Source organism: Podarcis gaigeae (assembly GCF_964106915.1).
Source record: "Podarcis gaigeae genome assembly, chromosome: 7".
Lineage (NCBI taxonomy): Eukaryota > Metazoa > Chordata > Lepidosauria > Squamata > Lacertidae > Podarcis > Podarcis gaigeae.
The window spans coordinates 29020504-29040385 of record NC_139683.1 but is presented as its reverse complement, the minus strand read 5'-3'; the positions used below and the strand labels follow the sequence as shown (position 1 = coordinate 29040385).

Genomic DNA, 19882 nt, shown 5'->3' with positions numbered 1-19882 from the left:
GATGATGATAGATAGATGATAGATAGATAGATAGATAGATAGATAGATAGATAGATAGATAGATAGATGATAGATAGATAGATAGATAGATAGATAGATAGATAGATGATAGATAGATAGATGATAGATATAGATAGATGATAGATTAGATAGATAGATAGATAGATAGATAGATAGATAGATAGATAGATGATAGATAGATTAGATAGATAGATAGATAGATAGATAGATAGATAGATAGATAGATGATAGACAGTGGCGTAGCGTGGGTTGTCAGCACCCGGGGCAAGGCAAGTAATTTGCGCCCCCTAACCCGTGGATTTGCGCCCCCTAACCCATGGATTTGCCCTAACCCCAGATGTTGCGCCCGGTGCGGCCGGCCCCCCCTGCACCCCCCACGCTACGCCACTGATGATAGATAGATAGATAGATAGATAGATAGATAGATAGATAGATAGATAGATATAGATAGATAGATGATAGATAGATGATAGATAGATAGATAGATAGATAGATAGATAGATAGATGATAGATAGATGATAGATAGATAGATAGATAGATAGATAGATAGATAGATAGATAGATGATAGATAGATAGATAGATGATAGAGATAGATGATAGATAGATGATAGATAGATGATAGATAGATAGATAGATAGATAGATAGATAGATAGATAGATGATAGATAGATGGTTGGCATCTGTCTGTCTCAGGAGATAATGGAGGAGTGTGCCTTTGGGGGTGAAATCAAACTGTTGGAAGGTTACAGCACCTGCTATGGCTGTAGAGAACGATACGGGAGAGGCATGTTTTGTTGCAGCCGGGGCAGATGAAGACTTCTGGTTGTGCAGCTGCAGATGCACCAGGACATTTCTACTTTCTGCACTCTTCCCAATAGTCATTCTTCTCTGGTCACTGCTATGGATACACAGCCTGACTGTCTGTCTCCAGGCACTGCCGCTGATCTGCAAGGGATTCCCACATGGCGGGACTGATGTTGCTGCCAGCCTTCATGTCACATTTGCAGACACTTTTGTAATGCAGAGCTGGTTTGCCAATGGGCCTAGTGCCTTATGCCAACTCCCCATACAGAGCACCTGCCACCTAATTCTAGACACAGGAACAGCCCACCCAGAGAATATGTTTGCTGTCAGGGTTCACTTTATTCAGCTCACCACTGCTTCTAGCAGTCCAACACTTCCAAAGTCTTTCCTGATTCAGAGGGAATGGACAGCTAGAGCTGTGCATCATCAGCATACCAGTAACACTGTGCTCCAAACCACAGATGAGAGCTTGCAATTGCTTCACATAGAAGTTGAAAAGCATAGGAGACAAAATGGACTCTTCTAGGACCCACCAGCTCAAAGCCACATAGTACATTTGTCTCCTAGTACTACTTTCTGGTGATGCGTGTAGCACTGTGGTCTAAACCACAGAGCCTAGGGCTTGTTGATAGGAAGGTCGGTAGTTCGAATCCCCGTGACGGGGTGAGCTCCCATTGCTCAGTCCCTGCTCCTGCCAACCTAGCAGTTTGAAAGCACACCTTCCGGCAGGAAGGTAAATGATGTTTCCGTGCACTGCTCTGGTTCGCCAGAAGCGACTTAGTCATGCTGGCCACATGACCCGGAAGCTCCCTCGGCCAATAAAGTGAGATGAGCGCCGCAACCCCAGAGTCATCCGCCACTGGACCTAACGGTCAGGGGTCCCTTTACCCGTTTACTACTTTCTGATAATGACCCTGAACTTTCCTGTTTAACCACACCTTCACATACAGTGCATCCAATTTCTCATACCCCATAAGCCACTGAGAGATCAAAAAGAACCAACAGTCATACTTCCCCTGCCTCTCCTGATAAAGGTCATCAGTCATGGCGACCAGGGCTATTTTAGTTCTAAAACGGGGCCTGAAACCAGACTGAAATGGGTCTAGAGCAACCTTTCTCAACTTTTTAGCCCCAGATGTTGTTGGACTACAATTCCCATCATCAGTCTTGCTAACTAGGAATGATGGGAGTTGTGGTCCAACAACTTCTGGTGATCCAAGGCTGAGAAAGGCTGATCCAGAGAATCTGCTTCCTCCAGGCATACCAGTAGCTGGATGGCCACCAGCTTGTCAATCACCTTGCCCGGGAAGGGAATATTAGGGACTGGATGATAGTTCTCTCAAATCTTTGGATGCAGGGAAGACCTCCTCAAGAAGCGCTTGTAGTCAGTCCCGCCACTGAAAGCTTCAGGCTTCCACAACTGAAACGGATCCACAGGTTCTAAGTTAGTGGTGCTACAGGGACCTCCAACAGGCCCAAACTAATTGTGGCATCAAGTTTGTCAGGGATTCAAGTGATTTGCCCTCAAAGTGCTTCACACATCTCTCACGGCAGGCTGTTGGGTGGTCTGTTGTTAATGATATGGCACTGGTCTGGCCAGCTGATTTCCCACTTTAAATGCCTCTGGGTTTTGGGGAGGGAGAAATTTAGGGCTGAGCTGATAAACTGAATTGCATGTGTGTATGCCCTAGAGGGGGCATGGCATTGTGTTTGAAAAATGAGATTTGGCAGGGAAAGAGCATTTGACTAGAAGGCTGCCCGGAAACACATGAGACAGTACCCCTTTTGAAGTGGCAAAACAGCCCAGTAAAACTAGGACAGCAGTATTTTATGGTGGTACAAGGATGAAAGATCAGGGACAGTAAAGTCCCAGAGTGAGAAACCTGTGATCCTCCAGGCGTTTTTGGACTCCCGTTCCCATCAGTCACAGCCATCTTGGCCAGTAGTGAAGGATGATGGGTACTGCACCTTGCCCTAAGGTTTGGTGCAGCTTTACCTGGATTCAGTTCTATGACACCTGGTACCCACCCAGCCCTGTCATATATCAGCTATATTTTCAAGTATTCCCCCCATTCCTGCCCCCCCCCCACTGCAACCAGCTGGTAAGTGTTTTGTTTTAAAAAAAATAGGCTGTGTCTTTTTGTGTTCCCAAGCTACTGCTTTTGTTCTCATCTGGCTTGGCTGAAAGGCGCGTAAAAGAGTGATAGCAATACTGGGCATCAGTAGTTTTAGGCAGACTTGGCATCTTGCTCACTGGCAAGGACCACCTCTGGTGGGAAAGAATGCTTTTTGAAAAATTATCTGTCCATCTTTGAGAACAAGACACACATTTGTGTTTTGTTTGTTTTGTTTTATGTAAGAAGACTCAGCTCCTATTAGATCTTCTTTTCAACAATGGCATTTTATGGAAGGGCACAAGTAGTAGGCAGTATCCCTCCCACAGCAGCTGAATCATGTTCATGTCTCTTCAGAGGTAAGCCCCACTTATTTAACAGGTAAGTATGTATGTATGTATGTATGTATGTATGTATGTATGTATGTATAGGGCTATAGCCTCAGTATATGGGTTTTAATCCATTATTTTGGAAACACATTCGCTAAAGATGAAGTGCTTTATAATTAGGCTATTCCTTTCATAGCCTCAGAAGGTATTTTTCAGAAATATTGTAAGCTTCTCACCATTCTGGAGATGTTGTCAACACAAATACAGCCTCTCAAGTGAAATGAAAGTGCTCTGCTATCTTGTTGCATTGTTGTATTGTATGGCCACATTTAGACATAATACTTAACCATTGCTCAATACTATGGGAACAAACTTAGCTCCCTCCTCCTTGCTTTTTCTCATCCTGTCAAGCTTCCACTTCTGTTTTTAGTTATCTGTGGCTCACAATTTAATCCAGACCAGGAATTGTGGTTGAACACTAGTTATGAATAGTTTCCAAACAAGCCAGCTTCAAATGATAGCTGAAATGAAAGGCAGGACAGATTCTGTCCTTTATACGGCTTTTTGAATTCTGACTCTGCTCTTTTTAAAGAACACCTTAGGTTCATTGTCATACTACTATCAGTAAGAAAATATATTCACAGTCTAGCTTAGATAGACAGTGTTAGGGATTTTGTTTCATACCGGCATTTGCTATCACATAGTCTTTAGAGTTATTCAGAAATGTTACTTTTGAGTTTATAAAATGCTTTGGGGCGGAAAGCACTAACAATGCCAGAAGCAGTATGATATATCCTGTTGATATGACTCAGTACAGAAAATCTGTCTATATATCTGTATCTATTTAAATATTTTATTCAGGCCATTTGCCACTATTACCACCCCAGCTGAAAAGTAGCAAAGAATTTCACTTAGTTCATTATTAGAAAGCCTCAAAAGTGGCCTGGTTTTATAATGATAGAACGTTAACTAAATTAATAGCCACGGTGTTGGAAGAGGACTTAAAACCATGCTCATGAAGCAGCTATACTTGGCACAGAGCTTAAATTTGAAGAGCTTCTTTCTGTTACAACTCACATTCAATTAATTGGAAGGGTGCCAAAGTTCAGGAATCTGCAGCGTCATATTTTTATTGTAATTTCATGCTTATTCCCTCTGAAATTGCATGCAATATAGCAAGGAATACAAATACAGAATGCTAGACCCAGAGCCCACCGGAGTCAGCTGAAGGCAGCTCTTTAATCTAGCTATGCAAAGTCTCATTGACATCAATGGGGTGCTTGCTGGAATAGAATTATGCAGGAATGGAAATATTTCATGAAACAATTCTGCAGTTCTATATAACTTTATGTAGCAATGTGCGCAGATATATAGTAGCGACTTTCACACTGATGTGATGGGTCAGGCCCAGGCAATATACGAGCTAGGGGACTGCCTGCTATCCCCACGCAGTTGTGCTTAACCCTTGGGCAACTGTTGAAATGGTAGTCGTCTTCAGCCCTCATGATAGCAAGGATAAGCTTGACCACATAGCAGCCTAAAACTGGCTGGGGGAAATGGACCCCAAATTAATGCATTTATTATTTTATCCACAATGGTGTTTTGTTTGTAAGAGCTGCAGATTTCTTATTTCCATAAGGACATTCATAGCAGAATGTGCACTCAGTAGCATCTAAGATCTGGGGACCAAACAGTCATATTTATTTATGAGTCAACTTTTGGCTCAGAAAGGGCCCCAAGTAGAGCAGTATCACAATATACAGATTAAGAGCAATTTAAAATATGAAAGTGGAGGTCATTATATTTAACAGAACAGCATCAACCTTCCACTGTTGCTGGAAAGATCCTGGCTAATTTAAACAAGCCATAGTTTAAGCATAGTTTGGCTTGGTTTGACTGCAGTGATAAACTGTGGTTAGTTTAAACCAAGATATGGATATTCCCAATCATGCCAGACAAGGAGAGAGGGTAGCAGGATGTGCATCATATGTGCTTCTATTCCAAAGTTGGTAGAAGTCAGAAGCAGAATTATGGTTGTGAATATGCTAATTCCACTGAGTTCTTCAGAGATTAGCCAGAGAAGCTTAGCCATATAATTTACTTGCATAATGAGGAAACTAGAGTTCCTTGGACTGGTGAAATGATCTGTGTCCACCAAATTTCTCCTGAATACCATTGAAAATTGCTTCAAAGAAAGATGCTTAATATAAAACTGTCTGAAATCTAAGCATCCCATTTTAGACACCAGCAGGATTAACACTAACTTTGAACTTGAATTTGAATATGGAGTTTCCCTGATGCCCCAGCTAATGTCTAACTTGGGTTTGCATTTAGGATTGAGGTGTCACTCCTAATTAAGTTAGTCGGACAAAATCCAAGCCTACTGCCACACACGCCTGTGTGATTCAGGCATTAACAACGTTGAAAGTGGCACAAAATTCAGAAAAGTAACCGGATGGTGCATTCTCCAGCTGTTTCTTATGGTAACAGCTCACAATTGTCTTTCTTAAAATTTAGGCATGCTTTTCTTGCTGAATCTGTAACTCAGCCATTATACTTAATAATGTCATTTCCCCATATGCTGCAAGGGACGAGGCCACCTCTGAGTTGAGGCAAGTTTTTAATATACTATTTTATGTTAAATGCAGATATGTACTTTTTTTTTAAGTGGGGGAGGGGGTTCAGGGAAAAACATAAAAAATATAAAAAACCATAAAAAACATTAGGAGAAAATAATGGTTGCCATTAGGTTTCAACGAAATAGTTTTCTAGAATAGTTCTTGGAGGAACCACTTAATGCAACTGTACAGCTGCTGCACAATGCATCCCTTGATTATGGCTGATTCAGATCTTTATTTATTTAGGTAAAAGCAGCTTTACTATTTTCCCATTCCTCCTCATGACCTTTATGTCTCATTTAGTCTGGAAATTGACTGCTGCTCAGCATTTTTCCCTTCATACTAAAAGCTGTTACTCTGCAGGGCTCATATTTAAAGCATGCCAAGCAGCTATTTGCCAGGCTGGAGGGAGAAAAAGGCTGCCTGTCACGCCACTTATGGGCTTTATTTATTGTAGCAGTTGCTTGGGAAATAGTCACCATCCGCACACGGCGGCGGTGTGGGCAGAAAAGAAAAAAGATTTCACTTTTCTTGGGGCTCCAGGTTTTCCATTTAAATATTTAAAGCGTTTGGTGTTCTAAGCAATTTTCACATGTTATCAACCCTGAGATACCCCGAAGTGGTAAGTGGTAGCGATGGGGGGAGATACTTATTCCCTGGCGCTCTCTCCCATTGCATATCAGACAGGCACCTTCCCCATTGTTGCTGCTGGTTTGGCACGTGCTGAATACATTTGATGTTTTGCGTGTCGAGGTCCCCAAGCCACCCCCCCAAATAACTCACAACGCACACTTAATTTTTGTTTAAGGTTTTTGGCATAATTTTGGCCACAACTTTATTTAAATACAAAACCGTGAGTGGTTGTTTAGGCATTGGTTAAGACTATCTGTCCCCCCGCCTGGGGACAGAACTGACTTCCGGGCACCACCGAAAGACAGTGCGGGGGAAAGCAAGTCAGGGAGAAATGGAGCTGAGTCACAGACCCTCAATTCTCATCCGCATGCTCCCCGAAGGCTTGCCGGCCCTAGTCCCATTTCAGGGATTGGACGAATTCCCTTTCCGCAGCAACCATGGAGGGGCAGGCCCAGCCTATCCTAACCCCTCCTCCACCAATTTATAACCAATGCCTAACCGCAACCTTACAAGTTGTGACAATTTGCTACGCAGTAGGCAAAAACCAAATGGCCCAGCCAATCAGCCAGATGGACAAAATTCCTACCAAGCCCCTGCCCCAACGGCAGACGACCCCATGACAGGCATAGCAAGGTCAATGCAACAACCCCTTACTCAAGGGCAGGTGGACGGGTGATCTGTTGCATGCAGCAAAGAGAAAGCTCCAGGCTGCGTGCAGAGTATTTAAACATTTTACCCCTCCCACCAAAATTGCAACATAACTTTTACCCCAGCAACCCAGTGAACCAATCACTGCCCCAGGCCATCTTTAGAGACCCTGCCTGGTAACAGAGGGGTGGCTCAGCAGACCCCACCGCAACACGTGCTCTCCATGAAGGAGAACACGCTTTATCATGTTTTTAATATTCTGTTGGAGGCCGCCCAGAGTGGCTGGGGAGGCCTGGCCAGATGGGTGGGGTATAAGTAATAAGTTGTTGTTGTTGTTATTCCTTCAACAAGTTCTCAGTTCATCTCAGTAGGTATCTGTCTTGAACTTGAGTTGATTTTATGTATGTACTGCTGTTTTAAACTGTTTTTATATTTATATTTATTTTAAAATATGTTTTTCTGTATGTGATTGTTTTAAGTTTGTGTGTGTGAAGGTTTCATATACAGTATGCTTCACATCACTTTGGGCTGCCTCATGGGAAGCAATAAACAAATATACTGTACTATTGTGCTCCAACAAGTGGTATTAAAATGCAGATTTCATTAAGCCATAGTAGCTAGTGGCTATCAGTTAGTAACCAGTAAAGAACTATCTCTAGGAATTCGTCTAATCACTTTTTAAAAACCATCTGAGCAGTAGCTCAGAGCAGTAGCCCATCACCACTTCTTGTGACAGTGAATTAGGGGGTTATGAGAGAGAGAGTACAAATAACCTAAAAACACAGAAAATGTGTCTTTTTCTGTGTTTTTACATTATATCCATTCTCTCTGTTAAACGCTAATTTCACTCAGAAAAATAATGAAAGGGGGGGGGATATAAAAGCAATGCCAGTAGAACCATTGAAATCCATAGGCCTAGCTAATTTAGTTTTAAGGGGGTCTACTCTGAGTAGGACTTAATTAGACTTAATCTCAAAAATATACTTAGGTGACTCCTGACAGCCACTGCATGCGCTATCTGCTATGGCATTGTTCAGATGGTACTTCTGCTAACACAACCGTTGTACCCGTATGGTTTAATGTGGATCTCACATTAGTTCAACAAGCAATTAGTTTTACAAGCAGGCTACTTTAGTGGAGCACATGGGGTGGTAGGGTAGATGTCAACAAACCCTGATCCTCAGCAACCGCTATCTGTCTACACCTCACTCGTGTCTGGTGTATGGCAGTGGGAAAACACTCATGCTCCCGCGGAGGGAAGGGCTTGATCCTGGGACCCCAATGTAGATTTCGCCCCTACTTTTGTAATGTCTGAATTGAGTCTCACCTATCATTACTCAAAGCCGCATTCATAGTAAAGCCAATAAAACGTGTCTTTTTTCCCCAAGGCACTTGAATTCATGCCACTCTGTAGCTTTTGTATTCAGGCGCTGTGACATTGGGCAAATTGCTCAGAGTGCTTTCTTCCTGCTGCTCTTTGAAGCAGCAAACGGTCCGAAGGCTTCCAGAGCACTGGATGCATGACCATGCTCTTGTTCACTTTGTGCAAAGCTTTGCCAAAGATGCACAGTGCCTACCTGTTCCCAGCCTTTTGTCCTCACAGCTGCCTGTTGTATTTGTAAGAAATCCTACATTTGTGCAGCTGAGATAAGAAATTACTTATTTCAAATGTCTGCAGCTTTTACGCATTTCCACATCTTTATGCCTTTATTAAGGCTTTATTTGCGGCACAGGGAAAACTCATTCGCATTGTATTGCTATAGCATTGATGATCGTGACTGCAAGCCTTATACGGAACAAAGCAGGATTCTGATTGTGCAGCATTAGTTAACAATTCATGTTTCACAATGAGCAACAGTTGTTTGGTGATCTCTTTGACATTCTGTGTGGGAGAACATTGCTTCGTTTGAAAAGGCGTTGATCACAATCTTACATTTCTTTCAGCTGATTTGTTCTCCAGGTTGTGCTTTGGAATTCAGTTTTATTTGTTAGTTATCAGCACAAAGGCTTCAGAATAATTTGTTCACAGATTCTCTGATATGGTGGAAATATTCTTTGAATACTGTTGTATCCATAGCTGAGAGGATAATTGCTTTGGGAGAGTCAGGGAAAACACCCAGTGTAGCCACCGATAAAAGTTTAAGCCAACCACCTTGGCAAAGTTTATTACATGTTACAATATCTTTCACGTGCATAAGAAGCAGCTGTGGGGGGGCCCATAGTTTTGCAGCAGAGCACATTCTAAGCATGCAAAAGGTCCCAAGTGCAGCCCCAACCATCTCTGCTTAACAGCATCATAGAATTAGAGTTGGAAGGGACCACGAAGGTCATCGGAAATATTTTGCCCAATGTGGGACTCAGGTATTAGATAATGGGAAGTGGGTGGCTGGTACCTAAGGCTAGGACTAGGAAGGACTCCCGTCTTAAACCCTGGAGAGTTGCTGTCAGTCAATGTTGACAGTAGTGAACTAGATGGACCAGTGGTCGGGCTCTGTATAAAGCAGCTTCTGGCAATCACACCTGCCGATAGTGGAAAAAGTAAAGACACATCCTTAGGATGGGTGCCAAACTGACCAGGGATCCCAAGAGTTTTGGCTTCTGAACCATGTCCGAGATTGCAGCTCATTTACTTTGTTCCAAAGGACTAAAAGTGCCATTAAGAACTAAGCCAAATAATACTTATGTAGCTCCATCCCTTCAGTTAAGTCTGCCTGGGTAGACCTTGCTTCTTAACCATACTAGACAGTGGTACCTGTTATGAGCTCATCCTACTCTCAAGTGGGACCCTGGCTGGGACACATGCCTGACTGGCATGTTCCCTCCCTCCTGGTCGTTCGTTTGGGAGCTTGAAAAGCTTTCTTCTGCCCGAACATCACAGCGACCAATGCCTACAGACATCGGCACACTTAGGGATCCGCAGAGTCTTTGCAGCTTGAGTAACAGTGCTCAGCAACTCAGCATTTTGGCTAATCTACTTTATTTACATATAAACACACATGGAGCACTGCAACGTGGCTCCCTCTCTCTAGCATCAGACAGCAAAGAGAAAGAACAAAGGACAATAGTCCCACTTCGTGGAACACAGTAACACAAACATCCTGTCTCCGTCACTTCCCATTTTGTGGAGTCAAAACATACACCGTCATGTGAAAGACAACAATCCCATGACTGCAATCATGGAGCAGGAATTCTAACAGGAAATCAGTTTTCAAATATAATTCATTCCGGAAAACCATTTAAGTTCTGAAACGTTCGAAAACCGAAAACTCAGTACTGAAGACTCAAAACGGAAAACTCAATACGAAAGCCGCGTTTCATGTTTGACTTCGGAGGCACATTCGAAAACTGAAGCATTTACTTCCAGGTTTACAGAATTCAGAAACCAAAACATTCATCAACGGGTTCGTTTGAAAACCAAGCTACTACTGTAGTGTGATTAAATTTTGGGAATGTGATAGGATCTTATGTTAGGAACAGTGTGACAAAGAGGAAGAATGCTGGGAAATTGTTATTTATATAGACAGCTGTTATCGATGTGTAATGGTAGCAAAGCACTACAAGGAGAAACTTGGGAATGGGCCAGTATGTCTTCAAATGCTGACCCAAAATACACTCAGAAGTAAGACATCTGAAAGTTTTGCTTTTTGGGCTTCTTGGGCTCGATTCATGTAATATGTATAGTGTTCCTCCCCCACACAATGGAGAACGACTTCTCAGATAGGTGTGCAAATGAAATATCTGATGTTTTACTTGCGTGATTTAGTTTCTTCCATCTGCTTCAATACCGACAGTTACTTTCCAGAGTATTTGTCTCACTGAATGCTGTTCCCTAGAAACTAATTAGCATTTCATTGTGCAAGTATTTCTGCTTACATGGTGTTTTCAAACTAAGAATGTTGCTAATCCCTCTATAATTAATGCTAAAATGTCATAAATAATGCTAAAAAAAAGAAATTAGATGGTAGGTAACATTTTAATATAATTGTCTTTTAATTGCAAAATTACCAAGCAATTCCCATAAATTATATATCACGTTCACATAAGTATGACGTGAATTACTTCATTATGATTAATGTAATTGTAAAAACCACATGAATTAATGAGGACTGTCCACTTATTTCCAAACTGTGTTAATGCACTAAATGTTTGTTATTTTATTACGCAATGGTATTGGTACGTCTAAAAAGGGAGGGCGTAAAAACACATGGAAAAGCAATTGAAAAGAAGGCAAAGTATTGAGCATTTGTTAAACAAGTACAAATAAATGTACTGCAAAAGGAGATTGTATAACAGTCTGCTTCTATCATGTATGTGTCAGCAGCCCGCTTTGTTTTGAACTGGCATAGCAATGGAGTTTAATATTATTAGGAGTTTTAAATGCCATTCTTATTGTGAGTTATGAGCTGAATTAATCAACCAGAAGAGGGGACCACAGGCAAACCAAGGCAGCAGAGAGGCGGTTGCACTAGCAGACTGCTACTTTGGGTCTCACCCACTAAAATTTTATTGGAGTTTTTTCCCCCCAAAAAGATGCAACACAGATTTGAAATAAAAGTATTTGCTGGCAATCATTTTCTTTCGTAGTTGGCTCAATATATTTATATATGCTGAGTTTGTTTGGTCAAATATTAGGCATCTCCATCTGCCACTCCTCACCCGTTTTCAGCACCACAGCAGTCCACAAAATAAAACAAAAACATAGAAATATAAATGGACACGAATTAGATAGGACAGCATGCAGGGGATGGACATACCACTCCACAGTCTTTCGAACAGAATCCTTTCTAATCTGACTTTTGAAATCTTCACAATGTTAGCAAATTATGTACATTTTCAGGCAGTTTCTGCATTATGTCTGTAGCTCTTTCATGGAGTTTTCTGTACACATGATGGTGGACATCTCAGTTAAAAAAAAGTCTATCTTTTCTAGTTCTGGCTCTCTGGCACAAGGAAGGCTTATTCTTAACACACGGATAAATCTCAAAGGGAGCTCCCTGCTACGATAGATATAGACTTGGACATCTGTTCCTTCTCATTAATCAGGCTTGGAAAAATGACAGGAAAAATTGTGACATGTCTATCTACAGTTCTCTGTTTGAGGTGAGGCAAGGAGAAAAGAAGCTCTGCAGGCCGAAACATGCCCTCTGTACCTAATTCATCTTTTAAAAACATTTGCTTATTTACTTGCAATGTTGCAAACCACTTTTCCATTTTTACAACTTACGCAAGTGGGAAGCCGCAATAAAATAGCTGTAAAAATTCAAAGCTTAGATGAAATGATAATCAACATCAGTAATATCTACAAAAATACCACCAAATAACATTCAGAACACACTAAATATGAAATGCCAGTATAATAGCAGACAGGACTTGCTGAAATTTATTTCACACAATTCCCCAGCGTGGTTGGGGAAACCCAGCCAAATGGGTGGGGTGTAAATAATAAATTGTTGTTGTTGTTGTATCCTGGCCTTTCACTTAATAAATAGTATTTAGGGCATCTTATTACTACTATTACTACAACTACAACAACTATTATTATTATTATTATTATTATTATTTTTCACTCTTCATCTGAGGATCACAGGGCAGTTAACAATATAAAAACACAAAAATACATAACATAGTGACAATATTAACCCTTACACACTAAATGTCATAGATTGCTAAATTATCCAAACTGTAAAACACAGCCTTAAAACAAACATCCAAAAAAATGATAAGGGTGCCATCAGTTGTGAGCGGGGGGGGGGGGGGCAGTGCAGGCCAGAGGGTGTTAACGTTCCTGGCTTCCTGACCCCCAAGTATTACTGCTGCTTACTGAGAGGAGAAGGGATGCCGGAAGACAAGTGGATATTCTGAGCCCTGGACACATTGTGCTTCGAATATTGAACGTGTTCCATGGATTTAGCCCTGAAACAACCTAGTAAACCAGGAGGAGCTTTGCAAAGCTGATGCTGCTCATTCTCTGTGGTCAACATCAGTCTTGCTGCCACATTCTGGACCAACTCAAGCTTCTAAACTGCCTTCAGTGGCAGCCCCGTCTGTTAGCATTTGCAGCATGGTTGGCTAAACTGTGTCCCTCCTGATTTACTGAACTCAAACTCCCACCATTGCTGACCATTGTCCATGCTGACCGAGCCTGTTGGGTGTTGGAGCTCCACAGCATTTGTCGAGTCAGTAATAGAGTTGAGAGGATATCAGGGAAATCACAACATTATTTCCAGGAAGCAATGCAGCTGGCATATCAATTGAAGCTAATAAGATGTACTCAGGGCCATAACTTCAAACTAATAATTATAATCCGTGAGAAGACCCATTAGAGGCACTCCTGATCCAAGCTGCGATCCTGATCCTTGGCATGCAATCCCATGCAAAATAGGAATGTTCAATTATTTGAGACTGGCTACAGCATTGCTCTTAGGCCAGCCTTCTTTTGAATGGCATTTTAGAAGAAGATTTTGGGCAGGTGAAACATCTTTCTCTTCCTCTCTACACTTACACTTCCCAAATAGCACACCAAAACTGTCGTGTAAGAAGGTACTCAAAGGTTTGTCTCCTTAGCCTGGTCTCCACCACCATGCAGCCAACCCCAACCACTTTAAAATATTGTTCCTTTCAGCATAGAATCTCTGTGTTGCATTGCAGCTATGGCCCAAGACCTACCCTATGCAAAAACCTGCTTCTTTAATCCCCTGCAGAATGCTTGGCTATTACGCCACCAAGCCACTGGGATCAGCAGTGCCAAGGAAGTCACTTCTGGGAATCTTCACCTGTTCAGAAACTCTGGAGATGCTCTCACCTGGGCAGGGGTAGAGGCAGGGAGTTGGAATGCATCTTAACATCTTCTGCAGATGGAGAAAAGGGTACCATGCCCATTGTGAAAATGTTTCAATCTGAAATTTCCTTCTGAAATGTGTAGAACTGGTGGCCTAATCCATTTGCACTTACTGCTTCTGTGTATTTTGAGGGGTAGAATGGCTATTTATACATGCTTCTTTGCAAGTGGAAAACATTTTTCTAAATAATAATAATAATCCAGTAGCAGACATTACTCACAGATGGAATTGTAGCTGTCGATCCCCCATTGAGCTGAAGGCTCTGTTGTTCCTGATGCAGCTATGCTGCTGGTGCTGTCTCTCTGCAAAACGAAAGCTTGGGGGCAACAGTTTTTCCAGTTAATGCTCTGGAAAAGGAGCACGGGATATTATTCAAAGCTGAGCTGCAAGGGTTGATTGTAGCTTCCCAGCAGAAACTGTTTCTAAAACGTTCAGAGTTTCGGGAGAGCAAACGGATTTTAGCTTCCCTTCCGATAGACTGATAAAGATGGGGCTTACATCTAGAGTAGTTTTGCATAATGATTAGCTTCCTCTTGGCAACGACAGGGTGCTGCTTATCTCAAGACAACCCTAAGTCTGAACCCGGGAGATGCACTCGCTTTGCCTCTTGGTTCAAGCTGTTTTTACTCATTGCTAGTGGGCAACCATTTAAAACAAAGCAATACTCTCATACAGAAGACATCACAAAGGCAGGGTAAGATACAGTTACACGGGCATATATCTAATGAGCATATTAAAAAGTGAGGGTTTCTCCAGAGGCCCTTTATGTGCTACATTCTTCTCACAGCCTTTCTGATATTATTATTATTTCATTACCCCAACTCATGCAATTAGATAGCTTTGTATACCACCAACTAGTTCAAAAGAGGCTCCCTCAAATTATTCCATCATTTGCAGCATTGTTGCATCCTGTCCATGCCTCATAGTGGAGGCAAATGTGAAACCTTACTTTGTGAAGATTAGATGAATTCATGAAAGATAGGGCCACACAGCAGCTATTGAAATGTTAACGAAATTGAATCTCCATACTGAGAGCCAGTTTACCTTTGAATACCAGATGCTGGTATCTTCAAGTAGCATCTGGCTGCCCATGTCAGACAGAGAATTTGATTAGATATACTTTGATCCAGAAAGGCGATGTTTCAGTTCTTGTAATATCTTAAGACACTTTTACTCAGACAAGCATAGTTTGGGATTTTTATTTATTCTAACACGCCATTGCAATATCAAAGAGCAGAGCGAGATTCCAGGGGTTCCAGGCGAGGCACAGCAGAGGCTAGTGTCTTGAAGAAATATGGGTTATTAACACATATTTACACCTGAAAGTTTGCAATAAGAAGGGGCACAGAAGAGCGTCTCTCGTTGCCCCTCTCTTAGCTTCAGCAAGCTTAGGTCTAAAGCAGCAGTCAGTCATGGCTCTTGGTGCAGCCTCCTCCAGCCAGCACCACATGGAGGTCTGGCTTGACCAGCAGCTCATGAAGGTCTGCCCTTTGTTATCCTTCTTCCTCTCAGTACATCCTTAGATTTTCAAGAAGTACAAATTTTCCTCTGACATCACGCCCCCCGTCACCTTGGCAACCTGCCTTTAATGGCATTCTGTTGTTTATTATTGGCTCTGCACTTAAGCTAGCTGATCAGTTTGCATAGGCTAACCCAGGAATTCCTCTGCAGCTTGTATTTTCCCTTCAATATCTCAGTTATTATCTAGATTCTGACGTTCATTAATTTCTTTGGTTGGGGGTGTTATTCCTCTGCCCCTCATGTTCATAACATTGTATTAATGATGGATAATACAGTTGTTTATATTATAACATTGCAGAAGTTGACTGTTATGATATGGTTGTAAAATACCTAGAAACACAGACAACCAAAATGGAAGGGGGTCTCACTATGTGAACCACAAAATGACAAAGCAGGCAAGTGGTTCTCTGATTGACATCACCTGCCTGTTGTTCTGAGGTCTGATTCAAAGATGCAGGGGTGAGTTGGCAACAGTTCCTACCACCTCCCTTAGCTGTTGCGTTGATTGTTGTGTGTCTGGTTCAGATGGACATTCTACAATTTGTAACTACTGAACAAGAGAACATTTTACTTCTTCTGGTGGGAAAAAGTGACAGGTAGTGATTTCAATCTGCCGGTCTCTCCAGTAATGCTGTGTGTCAGTTTTTGCTATCTTGGATCAGAAGGGAGATCATGGGTCCAGGTGTGAGATCCTGACAGGTATTCATTCCAGACTTTCAGTCTGACTCAAATGCATCTTGTCATTTTGCAGTCTACCGCAGCCTGAAAACCTTTACTGGTCTAGGTGGGAGATGCCTACAGGTAGCAATTTCTGACAGCCACCCTGTCCAAATCTGCTGCTTGTCTGTTTCCCTGGCTGGAGACTGCACTGCCTAGTTTTCATATGGGGAAAGATTTTTCTCTCTCCAAACAATGTCATGTGGAACTTGCACCCCAGGTAAAAAAGCTAGAAATATCAGAGTAAGACATGAACATTGTTCTTTTTTAATTTTTTTATTTTTTGCATGGATGCAACTATCAAAGAAACATTGCTCTGTTTAGTACCATGTCTGCCTGAGGACTTCCCTGCCTCTGATAAGCACACTGGGAAGTCTTATGTCTGGGAAACCCATCCTTTTAAGCAAGCCCACTTTTGCACGTATTCCCAAAACAATTTTGTTCTGAAAGTTATAGCATTTCTGCCCACAACAGCTGCCCCCTCCATTTGGTTTGTTGCTTTAGGACCAAACCAGATGTTTTGATGCAAACATGCCTGGAGAAACCAATGGCAGACTGGCACGGAAGAACTCCAAACCAGCATCACGTATTGCACACATTGCAAAGCATCTGCTTTCCTACCACACAGATTGTGGTACTGGCATATGCTCTACTCAAGGCAGAATTGTCTTTAAAAAATGCACATGCACTTAGAATGAGTAAATGTGACCCCTGGAAAACAGGCCCTTAGTGAGAGCATGTCTGCAGTGAACATGCACAATATCGTAGAAATTGACGCATATAAAAATAGAGGTGGTATTATCAGAGGACACATGCTTTGAATTTTCTCCGGAAAGTTTGGTTTCTTAATGATTTTCACACATAGCCTTTGGGGGGGAGAGAGAAAAACGAAGCTTTGCACTACTTATAGCTAAAGGAAAATAAGTGTGATGCACCTTTTGCAGATGAAAATGTGGATTTTTTTGTATTATTATTATTATTATTATTATTATTATTATTATTATTATTATTTTGTTTGTGCCCTACCTTTTTCTCTGATGGGACTCAAGGCGGCTTACAGATCAAAACAATAATGGCTAAAAGCATAGAAAAAGAAAAACAATACTTAAAAAACAATTAAACATTAATAGAATTAGAACAATATACATACAGGCAACTCCCAATTTATGCAGGGGTTACATTCCAAGGCACCGCACGTTTAAATGAAATCACGTACATTTGTAATACCATTGAAAAAGCCTGCAAATACCTCGTTCCACCCCTGCCCCGTTCCACCCCTTTTGTGATGTTTTTCGGGTCACTTAAGGGTTTAGTGTGATGCACACATACTCAGTCACACACATATTGAACGCGCATAAATAGGGAGCTGACTGTAAATGAAATCTGTTTTAAACATGCAAATGGTTAAAATAAAAACAGCACCAGCCCTTTCATTAAAAGCAGTCAGTTCCCAAAAGCTTGAAGGTCTTCATCTGCCAGCGAAAAGACAACAAGGAGGGAGCCAACCTAGCTTCTTCGGGGAGATAATATCCCTTATCTAATACAAATGAACACTACTCAAGCCTGCTGTCCCCCTGGCACTTTACTGAAAACTCTATCCTGTTATTTTGCTATACTATATTAATGTACTCTGCAATAGTAGCTTGTCCTCCACTGGTTTAGAAATTTAGGCTGCGTCCTACATGGCAACTTGAATGTTCACACGTCTGAAATTGCATGCATGTGCTTTAGAAGCAAGAAGAAACTTATATTTTTATGATGAAAACTGCCCTGTGATCTTTGGATGAAGGGTGGAATGATGATGATGATGATGCTTTTCCCCACCTTATTCCTCAGAAATATATCTATGTAGTTTAGACCTGGAGTACAAGCTTGAATCCTTAAGAAAGTCAAAAGCAGAAATGTACACGATCGAAATTTTAACAAGTTATTTGAAAGAAAACAAAAACAAGGACAGGTAGCAAAAGGAGGGTCTATCCCGGGTGAATGGGGACAATTGGAGGATATTATCTATCTATCTACCTATCTATAGCATTTATTTCCTACTCTTCCTCCAGGGAGCTCAAGATAGCTTTCATGGAACACTTCCAATTTTATTCTCACCACAACCCTGTGAGGTAAGTTAGGCTGAGAGACTGTGACATGGTCACCCAGTGAGTCCCATGACTAAGCAGGAATTTGAACCCTGGTCTCCCAGTTCCTAGTCCAACACGCTAACCACTAGACATGGAAATGAGCCAAACAGTGCTTTAAGACAGGAACTTAATTTGTGGTTCGAGGACCCGACCCCCGCAATGTGGAAAGAATACACACGGACACGTGATATAAGGTTAATGGGCAAGGAAAGGCCACAACTTTATTGATTACAGCAGTGAAAAGGTATTGGCTTAGGCATTGGATTTGAACAAGTGGGTTTATTCACCAGTAGGTGGAGCCTGTTGATGCCGATCCAACTATAGGCTCACCCCTAATGTCACCGAGGGTCGTGCCATGGCCTCCCGCCAAGCAGGCATCGGACAGAATACACGACCGCCAGATTCCTTTAATGGAATACCCCTCAAAATTGAAGGCATAGGCGATGGCCACACCTAGCTCTTCGACACAGCACAACACATTATTCCAATGCCTAACCTACCCACCAATACCACGAAAAGTTGTGACAATTGCTACAAGGTAGGCGAAAAAACCAAAAAGGCCTAATGCCAAATGGAAAAACTCCTACCAGGCCCCCTAGACAACCAGGGTGACCAACCTAAGGTCCATAGCAAGGCCAGTGACCTAAGCCCTAACTAAAAGGGAGTGGAGGGTGGGTGACTCGTGGCGAGAGGACGAAGAATGAGGCCGGGCAAAGGCTGTCGCCGCAGCAAAAGGCTGCTGAACACGCCCCCCCTCAGGCACCTGGTTGGATGCCTGCTGAGGGGCGTGGGCGCCAGCCAGGTGAGGTGAAGGCAGGGGGCTAACGCCCCCTGCTAGGGGCGGAGCTCGGGCTCCCGCCCACAACCACTCCCCTCTCTTGCAGGGAGGAGAGTCTTTGCTAATGGGTTGTTGAGATACTGCAAACGGGTCATTGACATCAGGGGCTCGGGTTTTTGTTTGTTCTGGTAAATCTGGATTAAATAGCTCTGGCATTTTGAAGCTGACATTGTGTGGCCTCTACAGACCACCTGCATGCATCTTGTGGAGCCTCTCGCCCCACAATAAACACCCACCTAGAGGCACGCAAAGACTGAATGTGTGAATCGTAAAGAATTTCCCTTGTTCCAGTTCCATAGAGTTGTTCTGAATAAATTGACTTATTTTAAAGAGTCGCTATAAATATGTGGTGGCATTTTTCTTAAGGAAACAAAATATTCCCTCAGGTGTTTTGTGTGCGGTGAATAGGTAGCCGCTTTATTATTTCTTAACATAAATAAGCTGTTATGCAGCTTAGTGTGTTTGTCTCCACTGTTAACATAAATAGCCCAATCGCTCGGAGAATGTATAATCTTTGCCGTCTCCTATTTCCAAAAGGCCTGACAATATTTTGCCATTTCCTGACATGTCACCGGTGGAAACACATTTCCAGAACTTAGGCTAACTAGAAATGTTGACCGAAGACACACCAGGCTGTACAAACGTCTGTCAAGGAGATTTATC

General features: G+C 42.2%; 1 protein-coding gene and 1 long non-coding RNA gene across 10 annotated transcripts in view; one reads left to right on the top strand and one right to left on the bottom strand.

The window, feature by feature from the left end:
• Positions 1 to 19882, top strand: part of RALYL (RALY RNA binding protein like) — a 271005-nt gene that overhangs the window by 147001 nt on the left and 104122 nt on the right. The gene's annotated exons all lie outside the window — the stretch shown is intronic.
• Positions 1 to 19882, bottom strand: part of LOC310848739 — a 39549-nt gene that overhangs the window by 6327 nt on the left and 13340 nt on the right. Inside the window, exon 2 of one of the 2 annotated variants that reach the window (XR_014566567.1) lies at positions 14229 to 14324. The exons of the other annotated variant lie outside the window; for it this stretch is intronic. This is a non-coding gene — a long non-coding RNA (uncharacterized lncRNA). The remainder of the gene's footprint in view (positions 1 to 14228; positions 14325 to 19882) is intronic. 2 annotated transcript variants of the gene reach the window in all.